Consider the following 23,662-nt stretch of genomic DNA (forward strand, 5'->3'; position numbering starts at 1 on the left):
ATCATGATGCACAGAAAGTCTGAGCTCATAGTTTCCCTGTGACTTTATTTTTTTTTTCCCCTTTTTGCATTTTGAAACAGATTGTATATCCAAACATTCAGAAGCACTGTTTCAGAGGGTCTAGGTAAGCCTGAGAAACTTGTTATGTGTTGCTCTCTCTGCAGACTTTTATTCCTGTTCATCCATTCTAAGACCTCTTGGCCTCACTAGAATGGATCTTTGCCTGTATCCTGAATTTTGCCAGATACTTTCCTAAATGTTTTGAGATCTTTGAATTTGAATCTAATCTCAGGGCGCAACAATGACACTGCCATATAGGCCTAAAAATAGACTGTAGAATGTTTAGCTTTTGACTGCACTCATTGCCTGCTGAAGAAGTTGACTGCTTATAAGCATCACTAATAAGTTTGTATCGTCTGATGACACTGTAGAGCAGCTTTGGGAATGATATCTTTTTGGATAAATTCTTTCAGGATTGCAGAGGAAGGTTTTGAAAGATCACAGAAAGAATTTCATCTCTTCCAAGTCAAACCATATTTATGCTAAAGTGTTAGATGAAGTCACGATCCTGGAGGAAGGGTGAAAAGTGCCCATGTGGTTTTATTTTTTTATTTTCAAAAGTCATAATTATATCTTGGAATGCCTCTTAGGATGTTATGTCCAGATTTTAAGGTTATTTTGCTGTCTTGGTGGCCTATATGGCCAATGATCAAAGAAAACTTTTCCAAAACTTTTGAGAAGATGGGTAGAGTTGTTTCCACAGTACCTACACCATTTTACATTCCCACCAGCAGTGTGTGAGAGTTCCAATTATTTTTTTGGGGGGTGGCACAGTGTTCCAATTTTTAACATCTTCGTCAATACTTGTTATTTTATTTTTTTGATAAAGCTATCTTAATGGGCATGAAGTTTTATTTTTTGATTTACATTTCCCTAATGATTAGTGATATTGAGGATTTTGTGCTTATTGGCCATTTGTATGCCTTTGGAGAAATGTATATTCCATTTTTGAATTGGGTTGTTTGCTTTTTGTTGAGTTGTAGGAGTAGAGTCATTTCTTAATAATATTTACATTTTCAACATTTTACCATGAAAATTCCAAACATACTAAAATATGGTGTAATAAATCTAATGTACTCATCACTCTGCTTCAGCCTTGATCAGCAAATGGGTAATATTGTTTCATTTATACTCCCCACCATTATTTTGAAGCAAATCCTAGAATGGATGTCATTACATCCATAAATTTTTTTTTTGTAACTCTAAAAGATGTAAGCAGATAGTATCCCATGAGAAATATATCATGAGGGCACTTTTGCAATTTATTATGAATATGGAAACAGGATTTGTGAGTGTCAGGAGCTGTAGATTACAACTGTGATTGGTATTTGACTCCCTCTTGGTAAGCAGTGAGTGTTTTTTGTGTAGCAGCGATGATTCTTGCTGATCCATTGTTATTTTCTTGTCTGGTCTTACTGGTGACCACTTCTTAGGGGAGATTTAACCAAGGCAGGTTTAACCAGATTTAACCAGATTTAACCAAGGCAGAACTCCTTGGTTTGGGTAGGGACTAAGGCCCAATTGAGGAAATCCTGGCATCATCTCAACTGATGCCACCGGCTGGTTTGCCCGAACATAACTTCACATTACTTTATGCTAGACACCCATGTATCATGTTACCTGACATAACATTGTATTATGAAATAAATCCTATGAGAGTGACTTTGTATTCTTACTAATTAAAAAAAAAAAAAAAAAAAAAGAAGGCCTGAAGAGGTTCAGGTGCCATTTTCTGATTTATTTGTTCTTAGGGCTTTAAAATAATTGCTTTGGTTTCTTAATAATTTATTCTTACATTGTCTTTGAACAAGTACAACTGTTTAGTGGAACCATATACTTGTAGTAGTCGATGGTGCCTGTTTAGATAAAGCAGCTTCTAACACTTTAATTAGAGATTGATGTTGATAACCAGCCTGATGATCTTATCTTTATTCTCAGATCATTTTTGCCACTATAGGCAATTGCTAAATATCACGTATTAAATTTGTTGAGCTTTACATACTCCAGTTGCTACTGTTTCTAGTAGCTATCTAGATAGAAATGCAGTTATGGGTTGTTGCCTCATCAAGTGTAGTAATAAAGTGAGTGTTATTAGACATCATGTAGCACATCCTGCTATGAAAATTAGGATGACTCATTTTTTTTTTGAATAACACAATTTATATTAAAAGTTATAAGTACTGGGTCTAAATACTGATCAATTTCAGAATGTTTCAGGTGAAATATTTTCTTACTGATTAAAGCAATTTCTTTCACATGTGTAAATATATATATATATATATATACACACACACATATATATATATGTATGTTTTGTGTGTGTGTAGATGTATTTTTTTATCCCCCTTAGCAATATGGACAGTTTTTCTTTTAAATTCATATATTATAGTAATATCAGTTACTAGTTAATGAGCTGCTTGAAAAGGATTTGGAGGTTTTTCTGGAAATTGGATGGTTTATGAACAGAAATATAAGAGCTTAGGGAATGGCTTCTGTTTAATAACACTTTGATTTTATTTATTATTCCGTGCTTAAGTGTGTCATTTAAAATTAAACATTTGTTGGGGTGTCTGGGTGGCTCAGTCAGTTAAGTGTCTGACTTCAGCTCATGGCTGATGATCTCAAGCCCTGCATCGGATTCTGTGCTAACAGGTCAGAGCCTGGAGCCTGCTTCAGATTCTGTGTCTCCCTGTCTCTCTGCCCCTCCCCTGCTCATGCTGTCTCTTTCTCTCAAAAATAAGCATTAAAGAAAAAACAAATTAAACATTTGTTGTTATACAATGGTACACAGATACTCTTTGTATACTAGAGCCAGACAGAACACTTGTAAAGGAAAGCTTGATTTCCCTCCCAATCTCTTCTCAGAGGTGTAACTACCCCTCAAGTTTGTTTGCATTCTTCAGGCTTTACAAATTTTTTTCCCCAGGGCACCTGGGTGGCTCGGTTGGTTAAGTGTCCAACTTTAGCTTAGGTCGAGATCTTACACTTTGTGGGTTTGAGCCCTGCATTGGGCTCTGCACAAACAGCTCAGAGCCTGGAGCCTGCTTGGGATTCTGTGTCTCCCTCTCTCTCCCTGTCCCTCTCGTGCTTGTGTGTGCTCTCTTTCTCAAAAATATATAAATATTAAAAAAAAATTTTTTCCCTTTCCCTTTTATTATTTTTTAAAGTAGGCTCCATGTGAAACGTGGGGCTTGAACTCACGACCCTGAGATGAAGACCTGAGCTGAAATCAAGAGTCAGACACTTAACTGACTGAACCACCCAGATGCCCCTTCCCTTTACTTTTTAAAATAAGTCTTTGAAACATTTTTTAAATACACTTTAATTTTTGAAACATTTTTAGATTTTTCAAAAACATTGAGAAGATAACAGTTTTCATGTACCCCAGAACCAGTTTTCCCTATTAACATCATTTATTAGCATAGTATGTTTATGACATTAACGAGCCAATACGGAAACATTATTATTAATTAAAATCCATTCTTTATTCAGATTTTCATTTTTTAATCTTTTTATGTTCCATAGTACCATACAGGTTACCACTTTACATTTGGTCGTCATGTTACCTAAGGATCCTCTTGGTTGTGATGGTTTCTCAAATTTGCCTTGTTTTTGATGACCGTGACAGTTTTGAGGAGTTTGAATCAGGTGTTTGTAGACTGTCCCTCAAATGATTTTTTTTTTTTTGCAGTTTTATTGATAAATAATTGACATACATCACTGTATAAGATTAAGGTGTACAGCACGGTGGTTTTATTTATATACATTTTGAAGCAGTTACAATAGGTTTACCTAACGTCCATCTGCTTATGTAGTCAATTGCATTTGTCTAAATCGTTTTCCATGATTAAATTGGGTTGTGGGTTTTGGTGAGGAAGACCACAGATGTAAAGTGCCATTTCCATCATATCATATCAAGAATGCATACAACCAACATAACATTGTCGATGTTGACCTTGATCACCTGGCTGACGTGGTGTTTGTCAGATTTCTCTACTGTAAAATTACTCCCCCACTCCCTGCCTTTCATGCTGTGCTCTTTGTAAGGAAGTCGTAGTCTATGTACCATATGCACTTAAGGATTGAAGAGTTATGCTCCACCTTGTGGAGGGCAGAGTATTTGCATAAATTATTCAGAATTTTTCTGCGTGCAACATTTATCTCTTTGTATCTATTTATTCATTGATATCAGTGTGGACTCGTTTATTTTATTCTTTGAGTTATAATCCAGTACTATTTTATGCCTCAAATTGTTGCACTTTTGGTCATTGGAACTCTTTCAGTTGGCACTTGTGTCCCTCTCACCTGGCTCCATCTTTTGGTTTTTTTTAAGCACTTCCTTGCATTTGGCACCAGGATCATCATGTGTATTTCCTGTGCCACCCTAGAACCAGACATTTCTCCAGGGAGCCCTGGCTCCTTTAATTGGAGAATGGTGTTAGAAACCAAGATCTGTGCTCATTGCTACTAGGCCCTTTCGGTTGACAGAGGAGAGAAATATATGTGTGTATACCTATCTGTATGCATTTCTATATGTAATCACCTGTATCTATGTTAAGCTAACCAAGTCTAACCCATTACTATGTGGATCACTCTAGCCTCCTGCCCTGGCCCCTCTGTAAATTCCCGTTCAGTAGTGAGAAACCTTGCTCCCACTACCCGCCATCCATTTACTTAATTCTTTAATTCTAACATACGTGTGGAGTGGTGTCACAAATGTTAACCTATTCCTCTGTGGGAAACAGCTTTCTCAACTAGAGGACAGGGCTAATGTATAGTTTCTTTGCTTTTAGGTTTTCAGACTACTCATTTCCAAAGTTGCTTAGGTCGTACCTTTCCCCTCATCTTTAGTGGGGTTGTTTCATACATTTATAATAGATTGTTAAGAAAAATGATAGGAGGGATTTCTTTTTTTCCCAAATTTTTGTTAATAATCATGTGCTTTTTATATTAAATTTTTTATAAGCTTTGTTTTTGTTTTTTATTTTTTGTAATGTTTACCCATTTTTTTTTTGAGAGAGAGAGAGAGCACAGGCAGGGGAGGGGCAGAGAAAGAGGGAGACACAGAATCCAAAGCAGGCTTCAGGCTCTGAGCTGTCAGCACAGAACGCAACATGGGGCTTGAACTCATGAAGCATGAGATCATGACCTAGGCCAAAGTTGGCCACTTAACAGACTGAGCCACCCAGGCACCCCAGTTTTATTCGTTTTTTTAAAGGTTTTATTTTTAAGGACTCTCTCCACCAATGTGGAGCTTGAACTCATAAGCCCAAGATCAATAGTCACATGCTCCACCGATTGAGCCAGGCGGTGCCCCAGTCATGTTTTGCTTGTAAAAAAATTGCTTTACAAACTAATTTGGAAATAGTTTCAACTTACAAGCTGCAAGATTAGTATAAAATAAATTCGTATATTTATTACTCACATTCATCTTAAGCATTAAGGTCTGATTAACAATGAATACAGTGCTGTAAAAACTGAAAGCACTGTAGGTAAAACCCAAGTCCCTTTAACCTCTACGGTCTTTTTTCTATAGAATTCTCTGCTTATTTTGCTATTTTCTTTGTTACTAAATTGTTCTTAATTTATTTTGTCCTTGTTAAATTTAGATGAAATTTTGTGAACTAGGGAATCGGGAATACAGTGTTAGTATTTTGAAGCTTTCATTTTAGGAGCTTTATGTTGTAGCATCCAAACTCTTCACATACCTCTGCGTTAATAAGCAGGTTTGTTGTTGTTGTTTTTCAGTAATCTTTACATCCAACATGGGGCTCAAACTCATGATCCTCAAGTCAAGAGCTCTACCAACTCAGCCAGCCAGGCACTCCAGTAAGCAGTTTTTGAAGCTGGTCATGTAGACTTTATATCTGGAGGGTTCACTTTGGGCACTAAGTAGAGACTGGGTTAGGAGAACATAAAAGAACTTTATTAAAACATCTAATCAGTAATACTCCAGCTTCTATCATGAAGTAAGAGGTTGTGTGACTGTGGGTGAGAATTTTAACCTCTTATTCTGGCCTTATTTTGTATTGTGTAAAATGAAGTAGTTGGACTATTATTATCACTTTAATTCCTTCCAGCTTTATAATTGATTGCTTTTGCATATAGGAGCTGGTGGCTTTGATCCAAAGAGACAGCATTCTACGGATGATTTAGCAAACGTCTTTTGTAATAATTATTAAATTTTTTTTTAATGTTTATTTATTTATTTTTGAGAGAGCGAGAGGGGGATGGAGGATCTGAAGCAGGCTCTGCACTGAGAGCAGAGAGCCCAATGTGGGGCTCGAACCCACGAAACGTGAGATCACGAGCTGAGCCAAAGTTGGACGCTTAACCGACCACGCCACCCAGGCGCCTCATGAATAATTATTTTTAAAAGTGATGTCAGTAAATATAGATGGTGAGTTTATGCTAAAAGATAAAAGAAATTATACATTGTTTAAAAATATAGAAAATGTTATCTTAATAGTATATTTTAGAAACAGATGGGTCATTGAGTATAGAATACCATTTTGTAATTTTACAGTACTAGTCAAAGCATTCTGTTTGTAAATCTTTCCCTTCTGGTCAGCTTCAAATATTGTATGTCCCAGAAAATAATTAATAATGCTTTTAGAAATCGTAACTAAAATTTTTTCAAATAAACTTTGTTTTTTAGAGCAGTTTTAAGTTCACAGTAAAATCATCACTTGCTGTCACACAATTTTATTCCTTTGTGATAGAAGCTGGACTATTACTGATTAGATGGTTTTATTTTAAAGCTTTTATTTTATTTATTAAAACAATTTTTTAATGTTTATTTTTGAGAGAGAGAGAGAGAGAGGGAGGGAGAGAGAGAGAGAGAAGCGCAGAGAGAGAGGGAGACACAGAATCTGAAGCATACTCCAGGCTCTGAATTGTCAGCACAGAGCCCGCCATGGTGCCTGAACCCATCAATGGCAAGATCATGACCTGAGCCAAAGTCGGATGCTTAACTGATTGAGCCCCTCAGGGGCCCCTAAAGATTTTATTTTTAAGTAATCTCTGTACCTGATGTGGGACATGACCTCATAACCCTGAGATCATGGGTCATGTGCTCCACCAACTAAGCCAGCCAGGCACCCCTGACGAGATGTTTTAATAAAGTCTTTGTAAAAGTGAGAAGCTACTAATTTTAAAAGTTCTAGAGCTTTTTTTTTTTTTTTAAAGAAGTTGGCTCTTTGAGTTATAGTATTCTTTTTTTTTAACTTATTTTAATATTTATTTATTTTTGAGAAAGATAGAGTGCACAAGGAGGGGAGGGCAAGAGAGAGGGAGACACGGAATCCAAAACAGGCTCCAGCTCTGAGCTGTCAGCCAAGAGTCCAACGCGGAGCTCGAACTCACAAACTGTGAGATCATGACCTGAGCTGAAGTCAGACACTTAACCGTCTGAGCCACCCAGGTGCCCTGAGTTATAGTATTCTTATTCACTGCTTTTAGTAGTAGCATTTTCAGAAATTTTGAAATTGTCATGTTACTCTTGAAATAGGATAAGAAGAATGATTTGGGGGCAATCTGTAGCCTTGAGGATCTTACACATGATTGATGGTTGATACTAGGTTGTTTTCAGCAGTTTTGTCCTTCTGTGACTGAATTGTCGCAGATAGAGTATTTTAAGGTGTGGTTAAAATCAGTTCTACTCAGTCATGTATGTAGCAGCATTAATTGTCTTAAGCGTGTTGGCCAAGTTTTATTTCAGGTGGCTGAGTTAAGTGAGGCGATCACAGTTACTTGATATTGTGAGTTTCACAGCCGTCTTGCCACCTTTCAGCTGTGACCAAAATGATCAGCTGAGTAGAAGGGGAGAGAAAGTTATGGGAGGTGTGAAAGGTAATCGTTGGCTTATTATGTTAGCATCTACTATTATTTGGAAGGTTAAAATATCTTCATGTGTCAGGTTTAATGTAATACAAATGCCATTTTAAGTTTGACTTCACATTTCAGTGAAAATATTTAAAGTAAGAATCTGTAATTGTGTTGAAAAGGATCTCAACAATTACCAGGCCATACCTTCTAACCCTGATTTTGTATTTCTCTTAGCAGATTACTTTAATTATTTAATTGTCCCTGGTTAATGCTGTAGTTACTTCAAGAAATGAAGTTTTTTTCCCTTTAAAAAAATGTACACTGGGTTTCAGATACTATAGTGATATTATAAAAGGTTATTTAATGATGAAGAAAAATTCCACCGTGCAGTGAATGAAAAGCTTATTCGATTATTTATATTCACCCAAATGGCTAGAAGGATATTTGAAAGGTGGGATTATTGTGGTTTTTATTTTCTTTTCTATATTTTTGCCTATTGAGTGACTAAAGAAAACGTATTACGGTATTGGTGTAATAGTAATTACTTTAATTCAGAGAATGAGATAGCAGATAAAAGACATCATTTTAAGGTGGAAGAGTAGTACCTAGTACCTGGTTCTAGGTAGGAAGCTTCTGAGAAGGTGAAACTTGAGCCTGGCCTTGAAGGATGAGTAAGATGTAGATGGGGGAGACAAGTATTTGGGGGAAGGATGGAGTCTCATGACTTGTTTCCCACGGGGAACATGTTTCAGGTCTAGAGTGCATCACCCTCTGGTCTGGAGGCCTCCTCTTACCTAGCCCCCAGCTTAGTTTAGGTAGTCTGTCCAAAAGGGGGTTTGAGTACTCCCCCCAATAGGTTAGTTTCTCCTGAGCACAGTGAGAATCCCCTTTTGTGACACATTTTATAATCATGTCTTATGTTTTAAATTTTTTTTTTTTTAGTTTTTATATCAAAGTTTATATAGGCGTATAGGTTAGAGTAAAATAGATCTCATATGCTTATTACTAAAAACAGTAGTCTCCTGTTTAGTTGCCTATGTCTTAACTCTTTTAACTGTTTCTTTTGCTGTTTTGCTATTATCCTTGTAGCTACATAACATTTTATAGTGTGCTACTTCTTGATTTTTCAGTTTTCAGTGTTTAAAAAAAATTTGACTTAACTGCTATGGGAGGTAAGGATTTATCTCTATTTTACCACCCTCCCACAGCTGCATGTACTCCTGCTTCCTTTCTTCTCACTTTTCTGATATAGTTGTGTCCATTATGTGGTTAGATCAATATTCAGCATTTACAGTAATTGAAAAAAATAAACACTGTTCAGGGCTGAAATATGTACTGTACTGTGGTTACTTGTCCTTGCCTGAATAGTACTTTATTTTCCCTGAAGTTAGTAATTATTTTGGGAGTGGGGGGATGGGTGAAATTGGTGATGGGGATTAAGGAGCATACTTGCTGGGATGAACACCCCAGGTCATGCATGGAAGTGCCGAATCACTACATTGTACCCCTGAAACTAATATAACACTGTATGTTAACTATACTAGAATTGAAATAAATTTTATAAAGTAATTACTTTTTTGTTTGCTCATTTTCTATGTACATATCAGAAATTGCTAATAGCACTAATTAATCCTCAGACTTTGACCTAATATTCTCCATAGGTTTTTTTGTTTGTTTGTTTTTCTTTTTCTTTTTTGATATGTTCAAACATAACAGATGTTTTATTGCTGTTGTTGAGGGTGGGAGGTATCTTTTCTGGCCATTTGACCCATTCTGGAAGGTTGCTCCCAAGGTCCGCCGTTTCCTTGTTATCCCGGGGGTTTCCTTTCCCAGACTTGTTGATTGAAGCCCCTTTCCTTGATTCACTTCTTTCTTTCTCTCCATTTACTGCCTTATTTTCCTAGAACACAGCCTACAGTGTCTTTCTGAGGAAGAATGGATGGGAAGTTAAGCACCCCCTTCCTTTTTTTTTTTTTTTTTTGACACTTTGCACATCTAAGGCTGTTTTATGTTGTTGTTACACTTAGACTTCTGGTCCAGAAACATTTTCCTTTAGAATTTTGAAGGCATTTACTCTAGTGCCTTCTAAGTTCTGTTGCCGTTAGGAAGCCTGAAGCCACTTTTGATGTCTGATTCTTCAGATGTTGCCTACTTTCTCCAGCTCTCTGTCTCTTTCACCCTGGAAGCTTTTAAGAGCTTCTTTTTGTCCCCACTGCTCTTAAATTTCACTGTGTTGTACCTTGAGATCTACTTTTGTCCACTGTACCAGGCATTCAGAAGACCCTTTTGGTCTGGAAGCTCATGTTTATCAGTTCTGGTAAATTTAAACAAGTTTTTTAGATTCTAACTCATTGCAGTATTTTTAATATCTGTTTTTTAAAATGATGTTTATTTATTTTGAGGGAGAAAGAGAGTCCCAAGTAGGCTCTGCACTGTCGGTGCAGAGCCTAATGCGAGGCCCAAACTTAGAAAGAACCGTGAGATCGTGACCTGAGCCGAGATCAAGAGTCAGACGCTCAACTGACTGAACCACCCAGGCACCTCAAAAAGCTCAGGATGTTTGATGGAGCTTCTTGTTGAATCTGACTAGACTGTTTCTTTGAGTGGATGTCTTTAGGTCTCTTCTTCTGGGCTGCTTAGTTTCCCCCAGAGAATAGGCCTGACTGCTAGTAAAAAGGGAACTGAGGGACACCTGGGTAGCTCAGTTGGTTAAGCTTCAGTCTTCAAGCTCGGGTCATGATCACACGACACGGTTCGCGTTGGGCTCGTGCTGACAGCTCAGAGCCTGGAGCCTGCTTTGGATTCTGTGTCTCCCTCTCTCTCTGCCCCTCCCCTGCTCATGCTCTCGCTCTCTCTCTCTCTCTCTCTCTCTCTCTCAAAAATAAATAAACATTTAAAAAAAAAAAAAGAAGAGCTAAGTGGGGAGAAAGCTAGGAGATCTCAACACTTGGTACATAAATCTCTCAATCACTCTTTCCTGATTTGCTACCCTTTCTCCTAAACTGTGTGTCTCCAGCCCAAAACTCTGTGCTTTTACACTGGTCAGAAAAAAAAAAAATCTCTAGTCTTCTAGTGGGGATCCTGGAACTGGATTCTGGGCTGAGTCTGTCACCTTTCTTTCTGCTTTTAAATCTCATTTTCATTCCTACTTCTACCAGTAACTGCTGCCACCAGTTTTTGAGCCTTTTGAGGATATAGTGCAAGACATGTTGCTCTTCTGCTTTCTGGTTTAGGATTCACTTCTCTTGGGTCCGCTGTGGTAGTTGTCATCTTTCCTCTTGCTTCTGGCTTTTGGGATTTTATTGCTGCTTCCTCTCCTGGTACTTGTCTCTATATTTTTTCTGACTTAAAATTAACAAAACTTTACTGACATTACATTAACATTTACATTTCCTAAAGGATTATTTATGGAGTAAATGTGTGTGTTTAATCATTAAGTAGAATATTAAAATTGCAGTTACTTCTTTTGATGGTCTTTTCTTTGATGAACTACATACTTAGGTTAAAAAACAGCAGTCACATTCGCTGTTGTGTCCTCTACCCCACACCAATCATGGCCAGACTTGTTAACACATTGAGTGGTGTTACATTATTCTAGCAGTTAAAACACTTGCATGATGGAACTTTCTGGGATTATGAGGTGGAGGGAAAGATAGGAGATGCTTAATGCATCTCTCTATCTTGGCTCTCATTGTTCTTGGAGGAAAAGGGGACCTCATGACCAAGCCTAAGTTTAGGCAGACTCTGTTGAGCACCTTTTGCCATCCCTAATCTGTGCCCTAACATGCTCTAGTCTAGGCATAATAATAATAATATAGTAAAAAGCAAGCATAGCTTTGGAACTTAGCCTGAGAGAGCTCTCGTTGCTCCTGGGGCCAGCAGGGCCAAGCAGGCTGCAGTCAGAGCTAGTGCCTGAGTTGTAGGCATGTCTGTCACTTTTAGTGGGTGGACATTTGACTTTACTGTCTTCTTAATGTAGAGTATTCCATTTCTTGCTATGCCAGTTGTTTTCAGAAGAAAAAAAACAGTCTAGGAATTAGTGTGATTAAAATATTAATTTTTCTTCACTTGTACCACATTTATTGAATACCTGTTTGTACCTAGTACAGTATGCTAAGTGTTATAGGTGGAATACTAAATGTTACACATTTCTTATTTCTCAGGAGTTGAAGGTTGAAGATGCCAGTTTCTCCTTTGTGTTTCTTGCACTTTTGTTCCTATTTCTTTTTAAAATTGGTAATTATAGAATCACAATTTTCTTTTATTTTTTATTATGAAACACGGTACATACAAAAGGAATACATGTAATGCATAAGGTTATAAAGCCTGCAAATAAATCAAATACCTGTGAGTTGGCAGTCCTTTTTGGAAGGTTTTTGTGTGTGTGTGTCATACCTCCTTGCTTTTAGACTAGCCAGTAAGAGAGAATAACTTTTGTCTTTGTTGCTTTAGAAAGCCTGGTTTCTCATCAGTTTTCTCCGTGTTTTATGTGATAGGGATGCTACCTGGTGCTAAGTAGTGACAGGGATGCTACCTGCTGCTGGTTACTCACGGACCTGTGATCACTGTCCCTTCCACAGTTCAGCACTCATCTGCATGTGGCTCCATGCCTCATCTGTACATTTATTTGGTGATTGTAAAGTAATGTGAATATTTTAGGTACATGTGAACTGGTCGGTTAAGAGGGCATTAAGATAAGCTGCCATTTCTTTAGGTAGATTTATGTTAAAACTACACCTCCATCCTGCTTTAGGTAACATGTGCTGATAAGGTACCTGTGATGTGCCACTCGGTGTTAAATGCTACGGTGAATATAGAGATAAACCATGCAGAGGTCCCCGTCTGTGTCATGGATACTTTGCTAGTCTCCTTTTCTCCCCTTCCTGAATTGTTATTGACGTATAATTTACATGCAGAAAAATGCACAGATCATAAATGCACAGCTTAGTGAATTTTCACAAGTGGAACGTGCACTTTTAACTAGTACCCAGATCAAGAAATGACATTATCAGCACTCGAAAAGCCCCCTTCACGTACCCTTCCATTTACCTCCTCTGCATTGACTGGCATGTTAGATTTGCTTGGTTTTGATCTTTATTTAATATAATATAATACAGTAATACAGTAAATATAATATAATACAGTAAATGCTATTGTTTCTGGCTTCCTTTGCTCAACATTATTTTTGTAAAATTCACCCATGCATTGTATGTTGTCATAGTTTATTCACATGGCTGTGTAGTATTCCACTGTATGGAGATCCCACAATTTAGTTATCTGTTCTGCTATTGATGGGCATTTAATTTAGATAGTTATATTAAAACCACAATAATGTTGTTTTAAACGTCCTGGTATGTCTTTTGGTGAACATATGTGTTTCTGTTAGATATATACCTAGAGTGGAATTGCTGGGTTGTAGAGTATATACAGATTCATCTTTAGTAGGTAATTGCCTTGGTCACGGGTGACTTCAGCTCACGTCATGATCTCACGGTTTGTGGCTTGGAGCCCCGCGTCGGGCTGTGTGCTGACAGCTCAGAGCCTGGAACCTGCTTTGGATTCTGTGTCTCCCTCTCTCTCTGCCCCTCCCCCACTCGCGCTCGCGCGCGCTTTCAAAAAATGAATAAACATTAAAAAAAAAAAAGATAATTGCTGAACAGTCTCCTAAAGTGGTTGTACAGATTTACAGTCCCAATTTGAGAGTTTGGTTGTCATATGTCCTCATCAGCATTTGGTGTTTTCTGCTTTTGTATTTTAATTATCGTCTATGGTTTTAATTTGCATTTCTGTATGACTAATACAATGGAGCACTTCTTAATAAGTTTAGTGGCCATTTGGATAACTTCTTTGGAACTGTCTCTTCAAGTTTTTGAACCATGTTTCAGTTGGGTGATTTCCTTTTCCATTGTTTTTCCTTTTTCTTGTTTTTTAGAAACTGTATGTATGCTGGTTATGAGTCTTTTGTCTGAAAAATACATCTTCTGCCACTCTGGGTTGTCTTCATTTTCTTAATCGTGTCTTTTGAGTGAATAAAAGTTAATATGAGAAGCAAATGTGGGTGAACTTCTTTATGTCTTTGGACACAAAAAAGCTAACGATAAAGGAAGAAATTGGTAGTCTGCTTTTGAAGAACAGCAGTAAGATCGATGTGTACCACTTCTATAGGAAATTGCTGATAAAAATATGCCATCCCCTGTGATGCCCCAAACACTAAGCTAACCATCGGTTAGAGAATATTGACATACACACAAAAAGGTAGAGCCCAGAAGAAACCAGTTGCTAGACCTAAAAAACTACTTCCTTTGGTATTTTATTTTAATATAATGGTAGATAGGAATAGTGCATCTTTAGGTAGATTTAATGAAAAAGTTTTTTCATCCTTGCTGACAGATCTTGGTCTTCATAGTTATACATAAAGCATCCTTAAACACATCTCATCAAATTAACTTTTTAACCTCCAAAGTTATTATTACAACTTAAACTAATAGTCTTCCTAGTAAATGGAAAAAATGGAAATGTTCTTTCAGGAACATTAAGGGGACAATAATCAAAAATTGATGTGATCCTGGCATGTATTAGTGCTTGATAAAATTTTATTGAGTGAGATATTTAAATTTCTGACTCTCCATGAGGAAGGTTGTTGTGGGCTATGGCAGAAGAAAAGGTAATAGAACAGAAAGCTTGAATCACAATATATTTACATTTGATTATACTCTAGGTTTTATGTCTACATTAATAGTGTTTGCATTTTATTTTTTATTTTTTTAAAGTTTATTTATTTAAGTAATGTCTACACCCAACATGGGGCTTGAACTCACGGTCCCGAGCCCAGGAGCTTCATGCTCTTGCTGACCGAGATGGTCAGGTGCCATAATAGTGTTTACAGTTTCAGTACTCCTGTGTGGTTGAGCTGTTTTACAGAAAGTTATACAAATCAAACTAATTAAATATATTGTTAGATTTCGTGAGTTTGAGCCCCCTCTTGGGCTCTGCACTGACTACATGGAGCCTGCTTGGGAGTCTCTGTCTCTCTCTGCCCCTCCTGTGCTCATGATCCATCTCTCTCTCTCTCTCTGAAAAATAAATAAACATTTTTTTTTAAAAAAAGCATACTTGAATAGATATCAGTTGTATTCCATGTTCTGTTGGGACTTTTTTTTTTAAGGCATTGCTTAATGTACAATTTTAAGTGGTGAATAATTAGGAGTTCATTTTTGCTTCCATGTTGGTATTTTAGAGCTGTCACATATCTTAAATACAACATACGGGTTTAAAAATAAAAGCATGAGCAGTATTCACCACTTTTGCAGTGAAATTATGGACTAGATTTGATATAAATTATTTAAAAGTGAGTCTGGTCTAGCTACTATTTTTACATTTATTATTCTGTAAACAAAAGATGAATGGTTTCTATCATCCTGTCAAAAGCAAGGGGACTAAGCCAAGTGCTTACTGTCCATTTCAACTTACCTTTGCCAGGAATTTTAATTACTTTTCCAAGTAGGCCCTAGAGCTCTGAAGCCTGAGTTTTCTAAGGAAGTAAGAAATGGAGAAGAGGTAGGACTCAGGATGTTGTGGAGGACACATTGTTAGTAAATAGTTTGGTTGCTACTTCTTAAAAGAGGCACAGAGACCTATTTGAAAATGTTGCATGGTTGTCCCTCCTTGTTTCCCCAGTCTTTATAAAATCATGAAGCATGGGGAGGGTGGGGCTTATCATTAACTTGGAAGGCTCTTGGCTACAGATTTTGTTGAAGTTAAGTGCCAGAAAACACCAGGCACCATTTACTAGATGCTGTCTTGGTGATGCTATCAGTGTTGGAAATACTTGAGCATAAGACATGGATCCCAGAGGTTGGCAGGTTGATCACAATTTTCTAGTCCCACCCAAAAATCTCACAGTGCTACTATCATAGCCATAGTTGGCTAATTTAGTATCTCTGTGGATGAGGAGTGATTTCTTTTTTTTTAGGTTTATTATTATTATTATTTTTTTTTTTGAAAGAGAGAGAGGGAGGGAGGGAGAGAGCTTGAGCAGGGGAGGGGCGGAGGGAGAGGGAGAGAGAGAATCCTAAGCAGGCTCTGTGCTGTCAGTATAGAGCCAAAAGTGGGGCAGAACTCAGTTCAAGAATCATGAGTCAGACACTTAACCAGCTGAGCCCCCCAGATGTCCTGAAGAGTGATTTCTCCTAGCACCTTGGCTTCTTAGGAAGGTTGAAGTTGGAGGTGAGTGGCTACTGTCTTGCCTTCCTCTTATCTCTCTGGATGGTATTCCTTGTTACTTGCATATCAGGTGAAGAAAGAAGAAAGCACAAGTTGTTATATTCTAGTTCATAATATTTGCTCTCATTTCTAAGGACTAGCATAAATACAGAAAGTATTTTCTCTCCTTCCAATCCAAATTTTATTCATCAGTTGTATTTATATATGTAATAGTGATCATCACAGAAATCTTTATTTTTTTAATGTTTATTTATTTTTAAGTTTTCTAAATGTTTTTATTATTTGAGAGAGAGAGAGAGAGAGAGAGAGAGAGAGAGAGAGAGAGAATATGAAGCAGGCTCCAGGCTCTGAGCTATCAGCACAGAACCCAATGTGAGACTCCAATTCATGAACCACGAGATCAGGACTTGAGCTGAAGCCAGATGCTTAATGACTGAGCTACCCATGCGCCCTATTTATTTATTTTTGAGAGACAGAGAGAGAGAGAGAGAGAGAGAGAGAGAGAGAGATCATGAACGGGGAAGGAGTAAAGAGAGAGGGGAGAAAGAATCTCAGCAGTCTCCACACTGTCAGCACAGAGCCTGATGTGGGGCTTGAACCCATGAACTGTGAGATTGTGAACTGAGCTGAAACCAAAATTTGTATGCTTAAATGACTGAGCCACCCAGGCATCCCCATCACAAAAATCTTTAAGTGAAAAGCATTATGAACTGATGGCCTTTCTAAGGGGATTTACTGTGGTATTAGTTTTCTTTTCCTCTATTATTGCATTGACTTTTTAAGGCATTATTCTGATTACTCTTCTTTTGCTTTGGTGAATTTTGACTTTTAATTGTGTTTTTATTATGGTATTAAGAAGATTTGCATTTATTTTTTCCTTCTGACATGAGACATAGTATTGGGGATAATCTAATTCTGGTGGTTTATTTTTAAAATTATCTTTGGGGAAACTTTTGAAGTAGAAAAAAATAAATTAATGCTATCCATTCTCAGCTCTTAAAATAGGTTGTTAGCCAAACTCTTTTGGGTTTTTTTAAAAGATTTTATTTTTAAGTAATCTCTACACGCAATGTGGGGCTTGAACTCATGACCCTGAGGTCAAGAATTGCATCCTCTACTGACTGAGCCAGCCAGCCATCCCAAACCGATGTGATTTCTTGATCCTAATATTTTTCTTATCAGGAGGGGAGAACATTAAGAAATTTTTTTTTTTTTTTTACTACAATTAGTTTGTAATTTACTGTGTTACTTTTCTTTATTTTTGTCTGTTCACAAGTACATGTTCCATGTTGAGATCTGAGGATACTGATGGGACCAGGACCATTCTCTCCCATTTATGAGCATAGACATTGATTTAGTAAGAGAATGATGATTTGGAGCAGTTAATTTTCAGCCCCCCCCCCCCCCACTATGAAAATGCTTTAATGGTGGTGTCTGTACAGCATATGAGATCACAGCAGGAAAAAGAGCAAGAGACATGGCTACACACAGAGACGTAGCTTTCAGAGAACTGGTTACGAGTGAATACAGAGTTCTCACAGCGTCCATGTTTTATTGGGTATCAGCTCTGGGCCACCTCTTCCTCTGCCTCCTCTTCAAACTCACCTTCCTCCTTGACTGTGCTGTCCTGGTACTCAGACACCAGGTCACTCATGGTGCTCTCTGCTTGGTAAAGTCCATCTCATCCAAACCTTTACCTGTTTACCAGTGTGGGAAGGGCTTATGCCAGAACAAGGCTGTGAACTGCTCTGAGATACATGTGAACAGCTCCTCAATGGACGTGCTATTGCTGATGAAGGTGGCAGACATTTTTAGCACCCCCCCCCCCCCCCCGCCAGGGTGGGGTGGCACAGCTGATTTTATATTATTGGAGATCCCACTCCACAAAGTAGTTGCTGTTCTTGTTTTGGACGTTAAGTGTATGTTCACCCACCTTCCTTTATGGACATGTGGCCCTTCAACACTAGGGTCACAGTCAGGTAGTGGCTGTGGAGGAGGTCCCAGGTGGTCATCATGTTCTTGGCATCAAACGGCTGCCGAGTGAGGTCTGGCACCATCAGGGCCCAGTACTGTGGCTGCCTTGGATGGTCAGTGAGGCAAAGTCCCACTGCACTGAAGAAGTACAGGTGGGGGAAGGGCACCATGTTGACAGCCAGTGTGTGGAGTCAGCACTGAGCTGGCCAGGAAAGTGCAGGCAGGTGGTGACCCCCCCACCCATGGTGGTTGACACCAGGTGGTTGAGGTCTCTGTAGGTGGGTGTGGTCAGTTTTAGGGTTCTGAAGCAGATGTCACAGAAGCAGAAGCAAGGCCTCGTTATCAGTGCAGTAAGTTTCATCTGTGTTTTCTACCAGCCGGGTGGACCCAGAGGGTGGCATTGTAGGGTTCTGCCATCTGTCCAACACCTTGACTGAGGACACCACGCTGAATGTGTTCGTGATCCTTTCGGGACACTCCTCCCGTATCTTGCTGATAAGGAGGGTACCCATCCCAGACCCGGTTCCCCCCTCTCCCACCCAGGGAGTGGGTCAGCTGGAAACACTGCAGGCAGTCACAGCTCTCAGCTCCTTCCTCACAACATCCAGCACCCAGTCGGCCAGCTCTGCACAATGCATGTAGGGCCCTGGACCCAGTTGTTCTCAGCACCACTCTGACCTAAGATGGAGTTATCTGGCCTAAAGATTTGCCAGGAGGGCCTGGAGCACACGCAGTCAGTGGTACCTGGCTCCCAGGTCAGTGAGCGTAGTGCAGGGCACGTACTTGCCACCTGTGGCCTCTTTGTAATACATGTAAATTTGCTCCAGCTGCAGGTCGAGGTGGCTGTGGTAAGTGCCGGTAAGGTCCGTGCCAGGCTCGTTGCTGATCACCTTCCAGAACTTGGTGCAGATGTGGTTGCTGCCCTGGCCTGTCTGCAAAGTGCAAGATCTCCCTCTTGGCGGGAGTATTGGTGGCAGTGTGGGCAGAAGGACCGGCACAAGAGCAGACCAGTGGGTGTGCAGAGTGCTCTTCAGTTTTGTTTCATTTTTTTAAAGAGTTTTTTTTTTAATGTTTATTTATTTTTGAGAGAGCACAAGCAGGCGAGGTACAGAGAGAGAGGGGGACATAGAATCCAAAGCCGGCTCTGTGCTGACAACAGAGCCCCATGTGGGGATCCAACTCACAAACTGTGAGATCACAACCCAAGCCAAAGTCATATGCCCAACCGACTGAGCCACCCAGGTGCCCCTTCAGTTTTGTTTTAAACAAAATTTACATTATATAAGTTTGCCTTTTCAAAATTAGAGAATACTTTATTTTGAGATGTAATTCACATACCACAAAATTCACCTTTTTAAAGTATACAGTTCATGGATGTTGACTATATTCACAAGGTTTGAAACCATTATCACTGTCTAACTGCAGAACATTTTTATCACCCAAAAAGAAACCTGGCAGTTTCTGTTAGCTTACTCCCCCTTCTTCCCTTCCCTAGCCCCTGGCAACTACTAATTTTTGTCTCTCTTGGATTTGCTGTTTCTGGACATTTTATATAAAGGGAATCATAAAATATGTGGTCTTTTGTGAGTGGTTTCTTTCACTTAGCATATTGTTTTCAAGATTCCTCAGCATTCTGGCATGTATCAATGATGAAATTATGAAGTGGGGTTTGTGAGCAAACGGCTAAGAAAGAATTCTTGAGACCTTTCTTTTTTTTTGGTGCAAAAAGGTGATTTTATTATAGTAGGGGGACAGGACCTGGGGGCAGAAAGAGCTGCCCTGGAATTGTGAGGAGTGAGTGATTATATATATTTTTAAGTTTGTGGAGGAAGATGGGTAGAGATAAAGTAGGTTTCTAAGGAATTTTGGAAGCAGGACTTTTAAGAACTTGAGGGGCTAGCTGCTGTTAAGATAAAATTACTTTTAGGGGCGCCTGGGTGGCTCAGTCGGTAAGCGTCCGACTTCAGCTCAGGTCACGATCTCGCAGTCTGTGAGTTCGAGCCCCGCATCGGGCTCTGGGCTGATGGCTCAGAGCCTGGAGCCTGCTTCCGATTCTGTGTCTCCCTCTCTCTCTGCCCCTCCCCCGTTCATGCTCTGTCTCTCTCTGTCTCAAAAATAAAAATAAACATTAAAAAAGATAAAATTACTTTTAGTTTTTAATAAAAAACATTAAGGCACTAAGGGAGCCATGAGTTCCTTGAGGAAGGTCACGCTCTGCACGTGTCAGGTGTCTGTCAGTGGGCTGCAAGCTGTAAGGAGATTTAATTTAAGCTACATCTGTCTTGCTTTTGTTTCCCTCATCATCAGTACTTTTTTGGAAGGGGGATATACCCTGTTTTGTTTATCCGTTCATCAGTTGATGAGCATTTTGGTTATTGTAAGTAATCCTGCCATGAATATTCATGTACAAGTTTTTCTGTGAAACTGTGCTCTTGGTTCTCTTGGGCATATACTTAGGAGTGGAATTGCTGGATCTTTTTATAACTCTGTTTAACCTTTTTTGGAGGAACTGCCAAACTTTTCCACAGTTGTACCGTTTTACATTCCTATTGGCAGTGTATGAGGGTTCCAATTTCTCTACGTACTCAACAACACTTGTTACTTTCCTTTTTTATTTTTTTATGGCCATACTAGTGGGTTAGAAGTAGTATCTCTTGGTATGATTTTGCATTTCTGTGATGACTAATGATGTTCAGCATCTTGTGTACACTGATCATTTGTGTATCACAAATTTGGAGAAATGTGTATTACAAGTCTTTGCCTGGGGCACCTGGGTGGCTCAGTTCGTTAAGTGTCCTGTTCATCTCAGGTCATGATCTCATGGTTCAGGAGTTCAAGTCCTGCGTTGGCCTTTGCACTAGTGGTACATAGCCTGCTTGGGATTCTCTCTCTCTCTCTCTCTCTCTCTCTCTCTCTCTCCCCCTCCCCCTCTGCCCCTCCCTCACTCGCATGCACTTTCTGTCTCTCTCAAAATCAATAAATAAACTTAAAAATAAATTTTAAAGTCTTTGCCTACTTGTTTATTATTTTAAAGTAATCTCTACACCCAACATGAGACTCAAATTCATGACCCCAAGATCAAGAGTTGCATGTTCTACCAAGTGAGCCACCCAGGTGCCTCTGTGCTAGTTTTTAAATTGGATTTTTTTATTGGCAGGTTTCTCCTTATCAGAAGTATTTACCTTATTTTAAATGTCATCCCCTAATTACTAGCAATATAATAGGGAATTGTTCTTGAATATAAAGAGTTTGTTGATGTTAGAACAATAAAGTTTATAGTCAGTATACAATTAAAAATCTAAGACTATGTACAGTAGAAAATTCCTAGTCCTCACAAACTTTGGCTATTTATTTTTTTTTTAAGTTTATTTATTTTTGAGACAGAGAAAGAGAGAAAGAATGAGAGAAAGAAGCAATAGGGGAGGGGCAGAAAGAGTGGGGGGCAGAGCCTCTGAAGCTGGCTCTGTGCTGACAGCAGACAGCCCAACACAGGGCCTGAACCCACGAACCTCGAGATCATGACCTGAGCTGAAGTTAGGCACTCAGCCGACTGAGGAACCCAGGCACCCCACAAACTTTGGCTATTTCTGAATAACAGAGTAAAATGCATACTCAGTTGTTTACCTAAAGAAATGTGCTTATTTATTTTCTGTTAATTATACTGTCTCATCTGGTAGGATTTAGAGTATGCAGAAGTAGTGGGCTGGTAATGAGAGGTTTAAAAATTGCATTATAAGGTAAAAGATTTAGGATTTAGCTCTAAAATTAGAAATAGTAAGTAACATTTAAAGCTAGAGTTTAGGCATTGATCCAGGGTTTTCTGAGACTTATTGTTAATAACTAAAAAAGGGATTTAAAACATAAAGGAATTTTCATGCTGTTTAAATAGGACCCAACCAAGAGAAAAAAAATGAGTGGTGCGAATACTTGTAACATTATGGGTTTCTTGGCTAGTTCAGCATTATTTTCCACATGCTTGTTGTGTTTGTGTGAATTATGAGGTATATTTTGGTACATTTTGTCATGTTTAAGGCTTTTTGGGTCTTTGGTAGGGTTTTTTGTTTTTCCATCCATAGTAAATAGAAACCAAGAATGACTTTTTTAAAAAGTTTTTTTTTTTTTTTTAATGTTTATTTTTGAGAGAGAGAGAGAGAGACAGAGCATGAGTGGGAAATGGGCAGAGAGAGAGGGAGATACAGAATTCAAAGCAGGCTCCAGGCTCTGAGCTGTCAGCACAAAGCCCGATGTGGGTCCTGAACTCACAAGCGTGAGATCATGACTTGATCTGAAGTCGGATGCTTAACCAACTGACCCACCAAGGCACCCCCCTGAAGAATGATGTTTAAGTGCCTTTAGGTACTGCTATCCAGTACATTTGTGAATGTTGCCCCTTACTTAGGCCTAATCATAGCTCTGACTCTGCTGTTGCTTAAAAACAGCTCATTTCAGGTTGCTTGGGTGGCTCAGTCAGTTAAGCATCAGACTCTTGATTTCAGCTCAGGTCATGATCTCACTGTTCGTGAGATCAAGCCCCGTCTTGGGCTCCACTGCTTTGGATTCTCTCTCGCTCTCTCTCTCTCTCTCTCTCTCTCTGTCTACCTCCCCCCCCCCCCCCCCCCCCGCAATAAATAAATAACCCCAGCTCATTTTTCAATGGAAGACCATCTTTAGAACGACTCAGGGGAGAGGAGTGATGAGGCCTTTTTGCTGGGGTGTGAACTCAATAAGAATTTAAACCTGCAGGGTGTAAGTGTCTTTAAAGTATCTTCTTTTCCCTACTCATTAGGAATATAAATTCCACTTCCAGGAAGTCTTCCTGTCTCTTAGGCCCCATAGGTCCCTATCATCTAACTCCCATGGTACCCTGGACTTCACTGCAACACTTACTTCACTGGAGTCCCTTTTATGCTGGGTTTCCTCACTAGAATGTGAGCTCGAGGAGGTCCTCATTGCATCTGCCTTGTTTCCCACCATATTCCTCATGTCTGGCACACAGTGGAACTCATCAAGTGAATAAATGAGTGCCCCAATCTGTGAACTGTTGGAACAACTTTACCCATTAAAATAAGAGAGGGGATGGGGCGCCTGGGTGGCTTGGTTGGTTGGGCGTCCGACTTCGGCTCGGGTCATGATCTCACGGTCCGTGGGTTCGAGCCCCGCGTCGGGCTCTGGGCTGATGGCTCGGAGCCTGGAGCCTGCTTCAGATTCTGTGTCTCCCTCCCCTGTTCATGCTCTGTCTCTCTCTGTCTCAAAAATAAATAAACGTTAAAATTTAAAAAAAAAAAAAAAAAAAAAAAAAAAAAAAAAGAGAGAGGGGCACCTTAGTGGCTCAGTTGGTTAGCGTCCGACTTCAACTCAGGTCATGATCTCACAGCTCATGAGTTCCAGCTGCGTGTCCAGCTGTGCTAACAGCTTGGTGCCTGGAGCCTCTTTTCAGATTCTGTGTCTCCTCCTCTCTCTGTCCCTCCCCTGCTAGCACTCTGTCTCTCCCTCAAAAATAAATAAACATTGGAACGCCTGGGTGGCTCAGTTGGTCGAGCATCCAAGTTTGGCTCAGGTCATGATCTCACAGTTTGTG

The 23,662-nt window shown here is 39.3% G+C and overlaps 1 protein-coding gene and 1 pseudogene across 1 annotated transcript in view; one reads left to right on the forward strand and one right to left on the reverse strand.

Annotated features, from left to right (window-relative positions):
• NDFIP1 (Nedd4 family interacting protein 1) overlaps window positions 1-23,662 on the forward strand; it is a 56,822-nt gene that overhangs the window by 3,101 nt on the left and 30,059 nt on the right. The window lies entirely within an intron of this gene.
• On the reverse strand, window positions 17,672-23,067 carry LOC125172058 (tubulin beta-4B chain-like; annotated as a pseudogene).

The sequence above is a fragment of the Prionailurus viverrinus genome, chromosome A1, assembly GCF_022837055.1.
Source record: "Prionailurus viverrinus isolate Anna chromosome A1, UM_Priviv_1.0, whole genome shotgun sequence".
Classification (NCBI taxonomy): Eukaryota; Metazoa; Chordata; class Mammalia; order Carnivora; family Felidae; genus Prionailurus; species Prionailurus viverrinus.